The following is a 15,127-nucleotide window of genomic DNA, read 5'->3' on the forward strand; positions in this document are numbered from 1 at the left end:
TTACAATCGGGGAGTTTACCGCGGTTGCAGGTACGCGCGCAGAAACTTGAGAGAACGCTGTCGGTGCAATCAAACGACGTAGTGGGGGACAAGCCCTCTGTGGCCTTGAGCAGTCTGTTGATTTTGATCCCATTGTAGCGCGAGTGGGAAGTATAAAATGTGTGCACGGTGAAATCTCGGCTAACGACGTTGAGGTATTTGTCTCGGATGGCGCAATCGCTATGCAGTTTTCGTTCGGTTTGTTAAAGCTTTCTCTGTTACCCGATTGTTTACAATGCTTTCTCCCACCGACAGAAGTACCAAGCAGCTTGCTCGGTTTTTTTTTAAATCATACATCGCGATACAATTATTTCAGTTCTTCTTGGCATTAGTTTGCCTTACATAACTCCTTAATTTCTGCTTAGTTCGCATTATCGTAACTCTGTACGTTACATTTACGTTAGCCTTGTTTCTTGTACGCGTCTGTTGGGGCCCACCGGGCCCCATCTAGCTAGGGTACCTCGCGGTTGCTAAGCCCGTACTGTAGCTGCATATTGGCATGCTACAGCCCCTGTGGGTTTTACAAAGCTGAGATAATAACTTAGATTATATTGAAACTAATAAACTGACAAAATTCTTATCTAGCTTAAAACTTCAACTGACAAGTAAGAAATATTATGTTGGCACACGTGAAATATCGTTTTTCTTTTAGATGAGAAAATAAGTTCCTCTCACGATGAACCAATTATGACAACTCCAAGATTGGTCTGCAACTCGTCAAATGTTTATGCGCATAAATAGTAAAGAAAAGGTATTCAATAAAAAAAAAAAACCTCACGATTTGTCACGTATGTAAACGATAAATCATGTTTCCCAGTGAAACGTGTTTCCTCATTCAAGTCTGGTACCTTCTAACAATCAAATATTGAAACTTGAACCTCCAAACAATAACGAATAAGAGATCTCAACGTTTATGCCATTAAATAGTTATTAAGAAACGCTTTTGCACGTTCAACGCGAACCATGATTTCATTAACCAGTTTAGATTGCAATTCCTTTCGCATCAGCGCAAGGGACGCACTCTTCGCCCGCGGCGCACGAATCGTTTCAATCAAATTAATGTTCCCAATGAGGGGACACTGTTCCATTCACTTTTTCGCCGTCTGCGTAATCACGGAATCGTTGTTGAAGATAATTGTCATCGAATCGGTTTAATTGGATTAATAATTCCTGGGAATGGCGCGATCAGCGGAACAACAAGAAAACCGACATCAATGATACCGCCGTGCGGTCTAATTATTCGGGCTGAACGCTGTTAATTGAATTACACGATAAATCCAGATAATCGGGCATCAACGGCGAGTAATGGCGGTGTGATTCCTTAAGTAATAATTTCTTATGGCGTACATTGTAATTGATCGTCAGCGCGCATCGCAACCGGTTACGCTGCCATAAACGACGGTAATCTCGTCGGGAAGCGCGTAAACCGTAGACCGTTAACCAGATCGTAATTCTCGTCCGACGGAGATGAAATGGAAACTGATCCCTGATACGAGCTTTTATGACTGTTTATTCGCTCGAAAAAAATAAGTGCCCGAAGCGCGAGCGCGATATTTACGATTTCGATGGATTCAGTTTTGCGAAATCTTGAAAAAGTTTCGATTCTTTGTGTTCTTTCTCTATAAAGCGTTTAAATTAAATTTGCGAAATAAAATAGAAATCTTGAAAAGAAAAAGCTTCGATTCTTTGCACTCTTGCTGTATAAAGCATTCGAATTAAATTTGTGAAATAAAATAACGATTTTTAAGCCGTTTTATCATTAAAAAAGAAAAGTATATTTCATCTATATTTGTATTTGCCTTTTGTGAAACGTACTTGCTGTATACCTTAACGATGTAACCAAGAGTCGAAGGTGTAAGAAAATCTTGATGCAGTAATGCTGGAATCTTGGAATATGTAAAATAAATTCTGAACGTAATATATGAAGTGTAAATGAAATACTACGCGTCATTCGTTAATTCGATCGGGAATTCACTCGGAACGCACAACTGTCCTCGCTGGTACGCGGGAAAATTCAAATTTATGCGTTCCCGCTAGTAGGCTGTTTCACGAGCATTGAATTCGCGGAATTCGAGCACAAAGCTCCGTTTATTAGAGGAACATTCCGGCTGCTTGTGTTCGTTACTTAACACAAGGCTGTTTGGCACTTAAGAATAATTTATGACACTGGCCTCTCCTCGAGCGAGTACACCATCTGGTCGTCGGTTTAGCTGTTACAGAAAAAAAGCTGGAGTAAGAAACGCAAGGAAAAATATTCTTGCGTCGTTCGCTGAATAAAAATCAGATTACACGTGGGCGAAGGCTTAAATTGGAGCTGATTAAAAATCGTTCTCCTCGGCAACAATTTTCGCTTTATCGTATTAAATTTCTATTTTATATAGGACAAAGTTTACCAGTCGACGTTAGAAACTCGTAATTCACACGTTCAACGTACTTTTTATTTCTTTTAAAAACGTTAATCGGGTCTAGCGTTGTTTTGACATAAACACATCCAGCCATTACTAATTGTATAATTAACGTGCACGTTACATTATTGTCACAGAGTTACGCGTTTGCTCGTCCTTGGTTACATCGTCGCGTGCCTGAATAATGCTTGACGTGTTTAGATAAGTTAGCCGTACAAGCTGTCTTTATTTTGTCGACGTTTCTTGATTATGAATCGACAATGCAAAGATATTAAAATGGGAGTTAAGCCAACGTTACAAATAATTCGATACCTTTTCTCAGAGATACTCGATTTCGGTACTTTTACTTATTAATTATATTTCTGTACATCGAGTGGCTACGCTACCGTGAATGGAACCAAAGTCTCGCGATCGTCTCCCCTCCCCCCTTCCTCCTCCCCCTTCCCCCCTCCCGCCTCCGAAAAGAATTACCTGGACGAAATGAATTTACCACGAGCCAGGAATACCAAGAAGCTGGAATAAGGGATGTACGTATAGTTGGAACGAGGTTCGAAAGCCGTCGACGACGGAATTAAAACGCCTGTTTTGGGATATTCCGACGGAACCGGAAGCCCGTGGCGGCGGCGAACGTGATGGAACAAAGAATAGGAAGCGAGGGAGAAACGGGAAAGGAACTGGAACAACGGATGAAACGGATTCGAGTCTCTCCGCTGTTCGAGATGACGTCATAAACCTTATTTATATCCGCGCGTGTTTGAGGCGTACAGCGGTGCCGTTATTCGGGGCACACCTCGTTTCAGTTTGCGCGCGGATGCGGGCGGAAATACGTGAATACACACGCGCGTACGTCCGTGCTTGCGGCTAAACGCGCACCGCTCGCGCGCCTCGGCACGTCCTACGTACGAGGATTGCGTCATGCGGCAGTTGCGTCGTTGGGTTACGAAATCCTGGAAAATCTACGAGCCGACGCCACTGGGCGCACGATACAATTCGAGTCCCCCGCAATCCGAATATCGACGATACCACGTGAGAACACAGTGAGTCCCAATAGTATTCCCCGACCGGCCGTACTCCGTTTGCAGTTATGAAACGTCCGATTACTCGTTCTCCGTAAGTTATCTTCGTTTTGCGTCATTGTCGTAGCGGTTGCAGATGCGATTTACGATTAGACTGCGCGTTTTATACATTTAGGGTATAAATGAATAGAATCGATACAGGCTGCAAGATACGTATGCAAAACGAAATAACATTATTATAATAATTGTAGAATACATTCAACATGCGTTGTGTATGTTTCATGTATTTTTCTATGTTATTAACCAAAGGTATGCGCATGTATGCAAAACAAAATAACGATATTATTATAATAATTGTAGAATATATTCGACGTACATTATGTATATTTTAGACATGATTTCTATGTTACTGTACGTCGTAAATGCATCAAATCCGCAGTCTAATTGTGGTACGTCAATTTAAAGATTAAAATTTATTGTTTTCAAAACGCTTCGTTTATTTGTAAAACACTTTTCACGTAGCACATGCAATGCACATTATGACAACGAGTACAGCAGATATAAATGAATAAACTGTATCGAAAAGTGATTTCTTATAATGTTCAATATGTATACGTTGTCAGTAATAAGCAATAAATCGATTCACTTGCGTTGTTCGTTCGAAAGAAATTCTCGAAAAGTGAATCTATCTTCGAGCTGTTACTATGATGTGTCCTGTAACGTATGTCGCTTCCCGTTTCACAAGCTTTACTCAACGGGATCGCCTAATTATCGATGACACTATCATTAAGGAAATTATTCTTGACCTGCTCGCAAAGTTTTATCCAGCAACTAAAGTTACAGTTCGCGTATAAACACAGCTATATCCATCAGCTATATCCAGTCTCTTTCTAACGCACAAAAATCAGTAAATTTGTATAAACCCTCTCTCTCTCTCTCTCTCTCTCTCTCCACTAATTAAACTTCTTCGTAGAAAAGTTGGTCTGCAATTCTGGCTGAGTTTCAAAACCATTCATTCGAAATAATTTTCGCTGAATTCCGAACGCTGCGACCCCTACACGAGAAAAAGCTGGCTCTACGGAAATAGAGAGAGGCCGGGTCGAGACGAATCCACAGAGTGTGTTGCGTTGGCCAGAGATTGTTTCGAAAAAATAAAGGGCAAAAATTAAGGACAGGAGGAAATTAGGTTACGCTTTCGCGAATCGCGGCCGGTGGACGTTTGCGTTGTGATATTACAACGTCTGGCCATACGTGCTGGTTAACGGGAAACAGAGGAAATATAAAATGAATTACGACTGGAACGGACACGTTGCGCCTCCCATTCTTTATGTTTAATACAGGAAAAATGCATATTCGCGTTTCGCGTGGACGATGTTTTAATCTTGTTTGCATCCACTACGCGCACCGACGGTGTAACACAAGCTTCGCCTATGAGCCCGCGAAAGTGTAATTTAAGTATGGCGTAGGTATTACCATAATTAATTCTAACGAATAAACTGGTTTGGTCTGACTTCTCCGTAATTTTGTGGATTTAAGCGGATGAAAGAGGAACTAATTACGAACATGGGATAAAAAAAAACATTCTATGGATATGAATTCAGTTAACATTCGATTTGCTTTTACGTTAATCTGCACACGTCACGTAAAGTACACGTGAACGTAGTATAAGGTTGAAATAATTGGATTAGGATATCGGCCAATGCGATGGTTACAAATTGTGCCTGACTTCCGCGATGTAACGAATCCAGTTCTAATTGAGACACTTTGGAAACGGGTTTTTTAAGTTTCGTTCGAGTGATCGTGAATCACTGATTAACATACAGTGTCTGTACGACCGGACGCTTGATTCGATAGACCGTTTCTAATATGGCCATCCTATAATATAGGGTGTTCCACTACGTTAGAAAGAGAAACGTGCCAGTTACTTATTAAAAATTAGTATTAAATATTACTAAATATTATTAAATAAAGAGCGATTCCTAAATTTTGTCTACTAATAATACTATTCAGGAAGTGTACAAAAATATTTTTGCACGAGTTCTATACAATTTATTTATTGATTTATATTAACATTAAAATAGCTTCTGTCGATGTATTCAAATAGTTTGCTAAAATGTATAAGAGAAATACGTATAAAAAAAAAAATGTTGAATGAGTCACAGGAGAAAGGCACTTTAGAAGCCAAAGGTTTGATCGAGCGTTGATTATAGTATTCGTTCTTCGTAAGCAGTATTTTATGGGATCATGTACGAAACGGAAAACAATGGCAAGCTATTAAGCCGCGACGCCACGAAATTCCAAAGAGCAATATTACAAATTGCATGACGTATCGACGGAACGAACCGATTTACAGTGAATTATTCAGAACCGTCGGAAAACTACCATGCCAGCAGACGTAGTCGAATACAAAATTATTCCTGTCAGAAGAAGGTATTCTCTTTGTTCCCTGTAGTTTGTTTTCCGTCCGACTGAAGAAAATTCGATTTCATCATAAGCTACTACCCTCCCGTCCTCATCCCCGCGTACTTCAATGCTCTCCGACTGTTGCTTTCTTTTTCCCGCGTATTCTGTTATGTCGTAAATAATAGGAAGGAAGAGTATGAAATTCCGAAACGACACGTGCGTCCTACAATTTCGTTTCCAAACGTTGCGTACCATTATATATGGTTTATTTTAACATAAGAAACCAATAAGACACAACGCGTTCGCTTCGCTGTCGGACGGTTTGCGTGCAGAATTGTATCTACACATGACGTAGCAAGGGACTTGTGCTTGCCTCGTGAATTTTTACATCGAAATGTAGTTCTAGTCCAGAGAAATCTACGAGAGTAGTATAGAGATTGCCTCGTCCGATCAATGTATTATTTAGAGTGCACGTTCAGGCAGACAAAAGGTTTTCCAAAAGGGGTTTCAGGACTACTATTTTTTACAAACAAAATACGCCAGTTGATGCGTACTTTGAGCATAGACTTGAGAGATATTAATATTATTTTGCAAAACAAGTTCGAAGTACCTCGCGTAGTTTATTTTTATAGAAATACAAGCACTGCGTGAAATGTGAAAAATGCAGTAAATCAATACAAACAATGATGAGGTTAATTTGCAAACTGGTTAATTACGTTCCTGAAGATTCTAAAGTGATGAAGGTATTCAGGAGTTTCAAGATGTTTGAAGTTACTTGAAACTTGAATCGTGGTATGAATTACCACTCTGATTTTACTAACTGTGCATTTAAAGTGGATCGATAGAAAGCCAAGTGTATCTAATAACAGTAAAGCAATTGCTGAATTTTCCCCATTACCTTAAACAAATTTGTTAGTTTTGTTTGTAGAACTTCTTTCTTTAAAACACAACATTACAGTAAAATTCTTCTTTCAGAGACGCGTTCGTCTCGAAGTAAGCTAAATGGAGAAATTAATGGAAGGAGATGGCACGTTCGATACCTTGATCAAAATCGCGAGGACTATCTGTGGAGAATGTGTATAAAGTCCACCTACACGTTTGTGTGTACTCGGGAAATTGAAAACTCGAATGTTTCTCGTGGTTTCTTTCTCTTAGATTTGCTCTCGCGAATTCTTTCGGTATCTGCTGCTGCTTCAAACTGCATCAAATTTGTAGAAAGAACTTCTACGGTACTCGAGGGAACTCGAAACATGAGATACGCGCTAAAACGATATTCGCAGTTGCCTCGTGTGGCGCGCATTTTTATGGAAATTTTGCCGGAAGATAAAATATTATACAATAATATTATATATTATATATGATATATGCAACTGTTTTAATAGGATATCCTAAAGAAAAATGGCGGCACTTTGAATACTGCGTTATTTAACTTCGCCCTCTATTATTCTTTTTCTATTTACTCAATCGAGTTAAAGTTAAGCGAAACCCGCTGTACCAGTCGATGACCGACACAATTATCTCATTTTCTCTTCAAAAGTAGTAGCCACGACGAAACCGCAGACTTGTGGAATATAATTCGTGCAATGGGATCCCAATTGACTTCAACATCGTGACGGGTACCGCTCTCGAAACGACGTCGATGATCGTCGAGTTTCATTTAAAAATTCGCAACGAAATTTCGAGAAAGATGCTTAGCGAACTGTTTGCCGATCGAAGATACGTTTGGGCTATTAATCACTCGTATCTGTTCCTTTCAATGGAATTTCTTTGGATACCGATCGCTCGTTCTTTGTGCCGTCGTCTTCGCTTGTATAAACCTTGTCGCGTGATTTGTCTCATTGCGAATACTCGCAGCGATGAAAAATGTTCCCCGGCCATTATGAAAAATATTACGAACGGAACGAGTCCGTATTATCGGCAGAATATTCCACTCGTCGCGATCGAGCAGACCGCTCTTGCCTCCCCAGAATAGAATAGAGTAAATCCAAAGGCGGATTACGTCTTTCAGCGCGCGTTTCTTGAATACGGTAAATTACCTTTGACGTTCGCGAATCAATTGCCATCCGAATACTTAGACTTCGTGCGGTCTGTCGAGAAAATATTTAATAAAATCTGCCGGGGAAGTTGAATTAAACGATGCTCCGAAGCATTTCTAATGGTACTCCGTCAGGATTTATACGAGCCCTTGATATTTATGAGGCAGTCATAAATTTCCATAACCACGAGAGACGATTTAAACGCAAAACGTTGTTTGTGTCATTTATTTCCCGTTAATACGTCCTAGGCTTGTATAAGTAATTGAATAATATCCTTTGTAATCTACTCGTTTTCATCTACGTTAATTGTCTCCTTTGCAATTATACTCGGTACTCGTAAGTATTCTTTATTTTATCTCGATGAAAAAAGTATTTTTACGAATCCTATTGTGAAATTTACTTTGAAATGTCTGTTCTGAAAAATGTCTACACTTCGAATCGTCACTCTTATTCTAATCCAATGGCATATACTACGAAATGGTATACTGAAAGCATGAACCCTTTGACTGCGGGACGATTTTTGCTAGAAATTCTAAGACGCGTGGAGATGTGAATTTTAAAAAAATATCAGCTTATAGGATATGATAAGACGGAACTTTTTCTATATTTAGAGTTTATTCATACGACGTCCAGTTTCAGAGATAAAAATTGAAAACTTACGAGACCTTTTTCCTGAAATTTAAGTTTTCCAGCGAACTTCCAACTCTTCAATTTTTATTTTCGAAACTAAGTATCCTATGATTGAACTGTAAATATAAAAAAGTTTCGTCTCATCCATCTCCTATAATTTGATATTTTTTCAAGGTTGATTTAACGAATACAAAACATTTCTCCGAGCACATTTCTCGAAGGCGTACATATACGCCCTTCGCAGTCAAAGCATTAATTCTCATTGTTACTTCTGTCGTTGTTTCAGATAACAAACGTGGAATCCCCGTCTGAAGACCATACCGTTTTGTGAATCCGGTAAGCACATGAAATGTAACACGAACATAAATTATTTTATTTTCAGAATCGTACAACGTCGCCTACGTAACCTACTAAAAGTTGACCTCAATTAAAATACCATGAGCTTCGTTCTTCGTTGCGCGATACGCAACTTACCCGCGAATATTAATCATCGCTTTCGCAAAAATTACAACTTCGATAACCCAAGCGACGTTCCAAAATAACGTTGAATACATCTCGCGTTATTTAAATGAAAACGTTACGAAATATATCAGTATCATACTGAATAATCATCGCTTCATTCGCGTTCGTTCGATAATTTATAAGAGCATCGCTAGCGTTCATCCCACATAATTTACCATTTTTCTGCAAACAGCACAGTTTCCTACTCGCAATTATCGCAATCGTATTTCGACGATAAATTTGCCTTCGTAATTAATGCAAATTTATTAATACGCGAATTATACCGTATCCCTCCAAAAAAGCCACGATTTATCCTTAATCAGATTATGCGCGGTGGGACAAAAAGAAAAAAAAAGAAAAAGCGGTGAATATTGAAGTAGTAGGTACCTGAGCGGATTAAATTGAATTGTATTTTAAATTCATTTCATAATGAGCGCCGGCAAAGCGATCGCGGGAAGAGCTGACGAACTTAATTTTCCGCTTCTTTCTCATCCCCGTAAGCAGTTAAAAATGAACTCTCGCGTCATTTAATGGCCGCTGAAAGTGCGGTTTATTTAGTTTCGAAACTTAACCGGATTGCGTCATCGGAAAAGACCCGAGATAATTCTCTGTAAAGTACAACGTAGTTACGACACGCGCTCGGTAAGCACTGTTCAATTGCCACGAGTAGTTATTTTCCCGTATCGAGATATTTCTTGCTGTCCTGGCAATTTCAAACTATTAGCAAACACCAGTCGCTATGTAACCGAACGTTTTGCATTTGTTGCATGTTTTCAATTTCTTCTTAGGTTTTCCTTGCGGCTTCTTACAGTTCCGAGTTTTCAGAACCTCTCAAGCCAGCGTTTCCCAATGTGGGGCCCACGCCTCACATGGACCCTCAATAATTTCCTAGCGATTTCTTCCTAAAACCTTTCATTTAAGTTTCTTTAGTGAACGTCTCCATTTTTCGATATTCAAAATTATTACAAACACATTCTTAAAAAACAAGAAAAGATATGGAAATTGTAACTACTGATCGAATTGTATCGCTTTATCTTTACACGCAGAACTGAAATAATCAACGACGTTCACAGTTTCGTTCTTGGCAACGGTGGGACCGTAATCTCGATTTCTCAACAAACTTCAATTTTCCTTGGCCGAAGCGCGCCGAGTGGTTTGAATTAAAGCATCGGAGTAAACGCAGATCTTCGCATTAAATTATGGAAGAGCTGTCTCCTCCCATCTAATTTTCCTTTCGCCGCGAGTTAAGCTGACGCTAGAAATTAAGCCCGGCTCTATAAATTCATTGGAAGGTAATTCCACTTACAGTTAACATAATTCTCGGATTTTCCTCGGCGAAGTGGGATCGGGAACAGTCTATGGCTAGCCTTCGGGGAGGGTCACTGTCTCTCCTTGGGGGATCAGAGTTGGTTTACTTTAAGTCTCCCAGGAAGAGTTCTCCCGAGGTATGCAGTATTTTGTCATTGACTTAACAAATTGGATATTGAAATCAACTACCCTGGGCTTGGTCGTCTTAGTGTTAGCTACGCTTCGGCTGCGATTTCTTCCAGCGATGGGATCAAGCGTGCTTAGCATTCAAACCTGATGAGGTGTAGTATTAGTATAATGAAGTAATAATAGTGTAGAATATTAAGTAATAATGGTTTCGATACCCTACAACATAAATAAACTTCTCTTCGTTTCTTCACTCGACGTTCCACTTTCAAAGACTAAAAATCAACAAAATTGAAACCAAGAAAACGAATGAAAAGCGGTATCGCAAAGAGCAAAAGATTCTCTTTCAAGACGTGTGTAACACTGCGTGAAAATGCTTGATGTCACCTGATATATTCTTATTTGAAGAAAATCGCCACCGATTCGCGACACGGAAGTTTCTTTCTTTCTTACATCACTGAATTGTATACCATTTTGCTCTATTACTGTTCTAAAATAAAATCTTAGCAAACGTACAAATTGAACCTAAATAGAATTTCATTTTACTCTGCAAATATTATAAATATGAATTTTACTTTCAATATTTTGTTACACTATTCCATACTGTATGCATTTTGCAGTTTCTTGGACATTTACATTTCCTACAAATGCATAAAAATCCTCGGTCTAATCATAAATATGTGCATGTGCGAAGTTTGAACGTGTACATGCCCAGCAAACAGATCTTCGCATACTTTTCTCAGAAGGCACTGCACGAGATCACTCGTATTACATATAATTTTGATTATTTTTACTTGCAAAAAAATAGTGTATAGTTTTAAAATGTGAAGAAATATGTGTGCAAAACCCTTTATAAAAATTCTTTATAGATTAAGAAAAAGAAATCCTCGAAAGGAACTAAAAATTGATACTCTAGACTAGTAATACCGCCTTAAAAAAAAAAAAAAAAAAAAACATTTGTGAAAATGTATTTAGTCCTGACATGGTGCCTAATTGACGGAAGAAAATTATGGTACCGTAGATTACTCGTTCGTTTTCGATCTACCGAGATTCCATATCACCGGAAGCTCGCATTCGGCAAAGAGCTTGCGATGACAAAGGCCTTTCAGTCGAACGAAGGACAATCAGTCGCAACGCGTTGTATCACATTGTTCATGCGACGAGTGTCTCGCACAGAAGGGTATACAAGCGAGACGAGCATTATCGATCCGCGTTCCAATGAGAAATAATACATTCTCTGGAGAACACCGCTGCTCCGCGATCCAAAGAAAATGCGCCAAGCCTGAGAATATACTGTTTCGGCGTTCTTTCATGGAATACGAGCAATCGCGCCGCCTTTTTCAGCTTGTCGGCTGGTCTCAGACGCATCCATTTGTATCTCGACCTTTCACCTGACATCAGTTCATTTGACGGTCGCTCGTGTCAATTGATATTTCAATCGAAGGAAAAACATTTCTTTCGTTTGGATTTCTTAAGACGTTTGTAAAGGACGTCGATTTCCCAAAAGTTATTCAAATAACTTTTCAATGAAAAAGAGTCTAGGAGGATAAGGATAGGCAATCGGTCTCCACCCAATTTTCATTGCTATTATGTGCCGTGCAATGCTTTCCACCTAAAACATCATCCCGCAAAGTTTCAGACCGTTACCGACACGCTTAACTTTATTATTTTTTTTTTCGGTTACTATTTCAGATATTTAAATTCTGCAAAAACGAAAATATTCGTACTTGTAAACTGCATCTTGTATATTTTTTCAGGGCATTTTTTTTAATCGTTAAGTATTGAAAATAAATAATTTATTTTTGCGGGTGGTAATTGCAAACAACCCTGTGAGTGAGACCTACCAAAAAAGTCAGGAATGATGATCGGTTATTTAGCTGACACATGTAAAAGTTTCAGAACGGTCGCAGTCCTGAGACACGGTTAAATAATTAAAAAGAAACAAAAATCCCATGCGTTTATGCGTAAAATCCCTATTTAATTATTTAACAATGTTCCAGGACTCCGACCGTTCTGAAACTTTTACACGTGTCAGCTAAATAACCGATCATTATTCCCGATGATGTTTTAGGTGAAAAGCGTTGCACGGCACATAATAGCAATGAAAATTGGGGTGGGGCTTGATTCCCTATCCTTATCCTGCTAGACCCTTTGTCAGATATTTAAAAAATTGTAATCTATAGATATAGAAGATAGATTACATATGGAACTGATTACACGTGTCAAATATTCAGAAAATTGTAAAAGCTAGACGTAAGTCGTACAGGTGAGCTTACAATCGACCAGGTTAGTGTGCAAATACTTTGATGACCCACGGTAAATAGGACAGGCGCCTGCGGGTTTCACCCTGTTCTCCTCGGCCCTTTCGGCCTTCTCATCTCGTCAGTGTACTCGAGGTCTTATATATAGCGCGTTTATCGACCGGTTCTTGTCTCGTCGCGGATTAGAAAGAACGGTCCTACCGTGTTCAAGCGTGATTCCAGTTCCTCGATTGTGTCTGCCGGTAATCACGGCACCGGATTTCTTTCCGTCACGGAACATCCTACCGTTTTACCTTTTACGGGCTCCTCGCATTCGCGTTGCGATCGATTAGTTTTCTATCCGGCCTTTAATCCTTGACATCGGTCAGGATCCCCGACCGCCAGGACCAAGGCGAACTAGTTTCCGCGTTAACAAAATTTGTTGTTTTGAATCTACCTGGTGTATTAACAACAGTGGTATAGTCTAGTGTGATATAATCTTACTTCTACTCTAATTATTTTCCATATATTTAGGTGGCTTATTTTGCCTCTGAAACTCGTATTTGGAGCAGCCTGATCACTGCAAGTCGAAGTACCATTCGATGCTATCTCTATCTCCTTTTTTTCAACTGTTAAAACTGTCTCGAGTGCCCAAAAACAACATCCGACTACGCACTCTAACAAACTAAATAACTGACTATAACTAAGTCTCGATGTGTCAAATTTTCGTCCATTATACCTCTGCCAAAAACTTCGATAAGTCGAAACTTCCATTATTCAAAGGTCTTAGCTCATCCCTTGAGAAAGACGAATAAATATACCGTATATTAATTACAACAGACGTTTAGAGTAGAACCATTAGAACCTCGTTATCAACGATTATGAATACTAGGACTATTCGTGTAATTCTTTTGTACGAGTATAAACTTGGGAATATGACGGTGAAAGTTGCTGGAAATATAAAATTATCATTTGGAGGAGGCTATGCGAATGTTGGAACAATTGAACGCTGGTTTGGGAATTTCAAGCCTGACGATTTTTAATTCCCTGCCCTCCGAGTGCAGAAGGAATGCAGAACCTTATTGAAATATAATAGACAAAATGAATTCAAAATGAATTAAAAAAAATAAACAAAAAACAGAGTTATGTGGAAATTATTTGTATTAAATATGCAACGTTTTAAAAGTATTTCGTACAGTTCAATTATAGTACCTACTTGTTACACAATTGAAGAAATAGCCAGGATTACCGGTTCGCAATGTGTACCTTGAGATTAAAGTTACACCCCAAAATGTTCAGAGCACAGCCCCGAAGGTGTTTGCGATGCGCGAAACCATGTAATTTTATGCTCGCAATTCAAACGCTCCGAGACCCCACTTATTACCGCATCAAACGCCTCGCGTTTCAGCTTTACACGAGGTCGGAAAGTCATCAAAGCTAGAGGGAAGGGCGTGTTTCTTCCAGACGAAATGCGTTTGTTTCGATCGGTTCCAGTTTAGCTGAGAATTAAAGAGGAGGAACAACGAGAGGAATAAAAAAAAAAAAGAAGAATATCGTTTCCCGAGCGTTATTCCAATTCCTCGAGTGCGTCTGGTAATCACCGCAACCCGGATTCCTCTCCGTGGATTTCTTTCTGTCGCGAAACATCCGAGAGAACGATACCGAGCCCTCCCTTTATATTTCCCTTACTATCGCGTTACAATCAATCGCTTTGTCTCGTCGAGTTTGCAATCCCTTTAAGCTCATACTCGAGTAACAATATACTTGCGCAGAACGTCCCGTAGAATCGATGCGCGATCGTTTCCCGGCTTCCGCGGATAAAATAAAGGGACGGCTCGTATTCGAACGCTTCTAACGCGGAAAATTGACACGCTTCGCGGATGGGCTGCGTGACAACGAGTACGTCAAATTTAAACGCTTCGAGAGAGAACATTGAGGAAGAAAGTTGTATTCCGCCAATTCTGTTTCTTCTGGCGGTAAAAGAGGATTGGACTTGCACGTGCAAGACGTGCAACTTCCTCTTACTCGTTACAAGGTAACAACCTGTAGCCAGTAACTTTGTTATTAGGATACTTTACAATTTTTTACTTACTACTTCTCTTTGTAACTTTGTGAGAAAAGATACAGTAAGTATATATTACGTCATTTCTAGAGTAACCATCTCCAGGAAAATGTCGATATCTTCTTTTTTCATACCGGGTACACGTAATTATGTGTTCCTTGTTGTTGTTTTCAGTTTTACAATTTTCAATGTTTCTTAATCTTCTTCTGGAATGAAAATGTTCCTTGAATTGTTTTCATCGATGTCAAGTCATTACTTGAAAGTAATTAAAAAAGTAGTTATAATTACCTTTTAACACTTTCGCTGGGGACGAAGATAAGTAGCCGTTCGCTGGGAGCTACAATTATGATATTTTTTTTTA

General features: G+C 39.3%; 1 long non-coding RNA gene across 7 annotated transcripts in view; it reads left to right on the forward strand.

The window, feature by feature from the left end:
• LOC128878818 (uncharacterized) overlaps positions 1 to 15,127 on the forward strand; it is a 74,385-nt gene that overhangs the window by 34,375 nt on the left and 24,883 nt on the right. For all 7 annotated transcript variants that reach the window (XR_008457491.1, XR_008457490.1, XR_008457496.1 and 4 more), the window contains one exon: positions 8,816 to 8,865. This is a non-coding gene — a long non-coding RNA (uncharacterized LOC128878818). The remainder of the gene's footprint in view (positions 1 to 8,815; positions 8,866 to 15,127) is intronic.

This window comes from Hylaeus volcanicus, chromosome 6 (genome assembly GCF_026283585.1).
Source record: "Hylaeus volcanicus isolate JK05 chromosome 6, UHH_iyHylVolc1.0_haploid, whole genome shotgun sequence".
Lineage (NCBI taxonomy): Eukaryota > Metazoa > Arthropoda > Insecta > Hymenoptera > Colletidae > Hylaeus > Hylaeus volcanicus.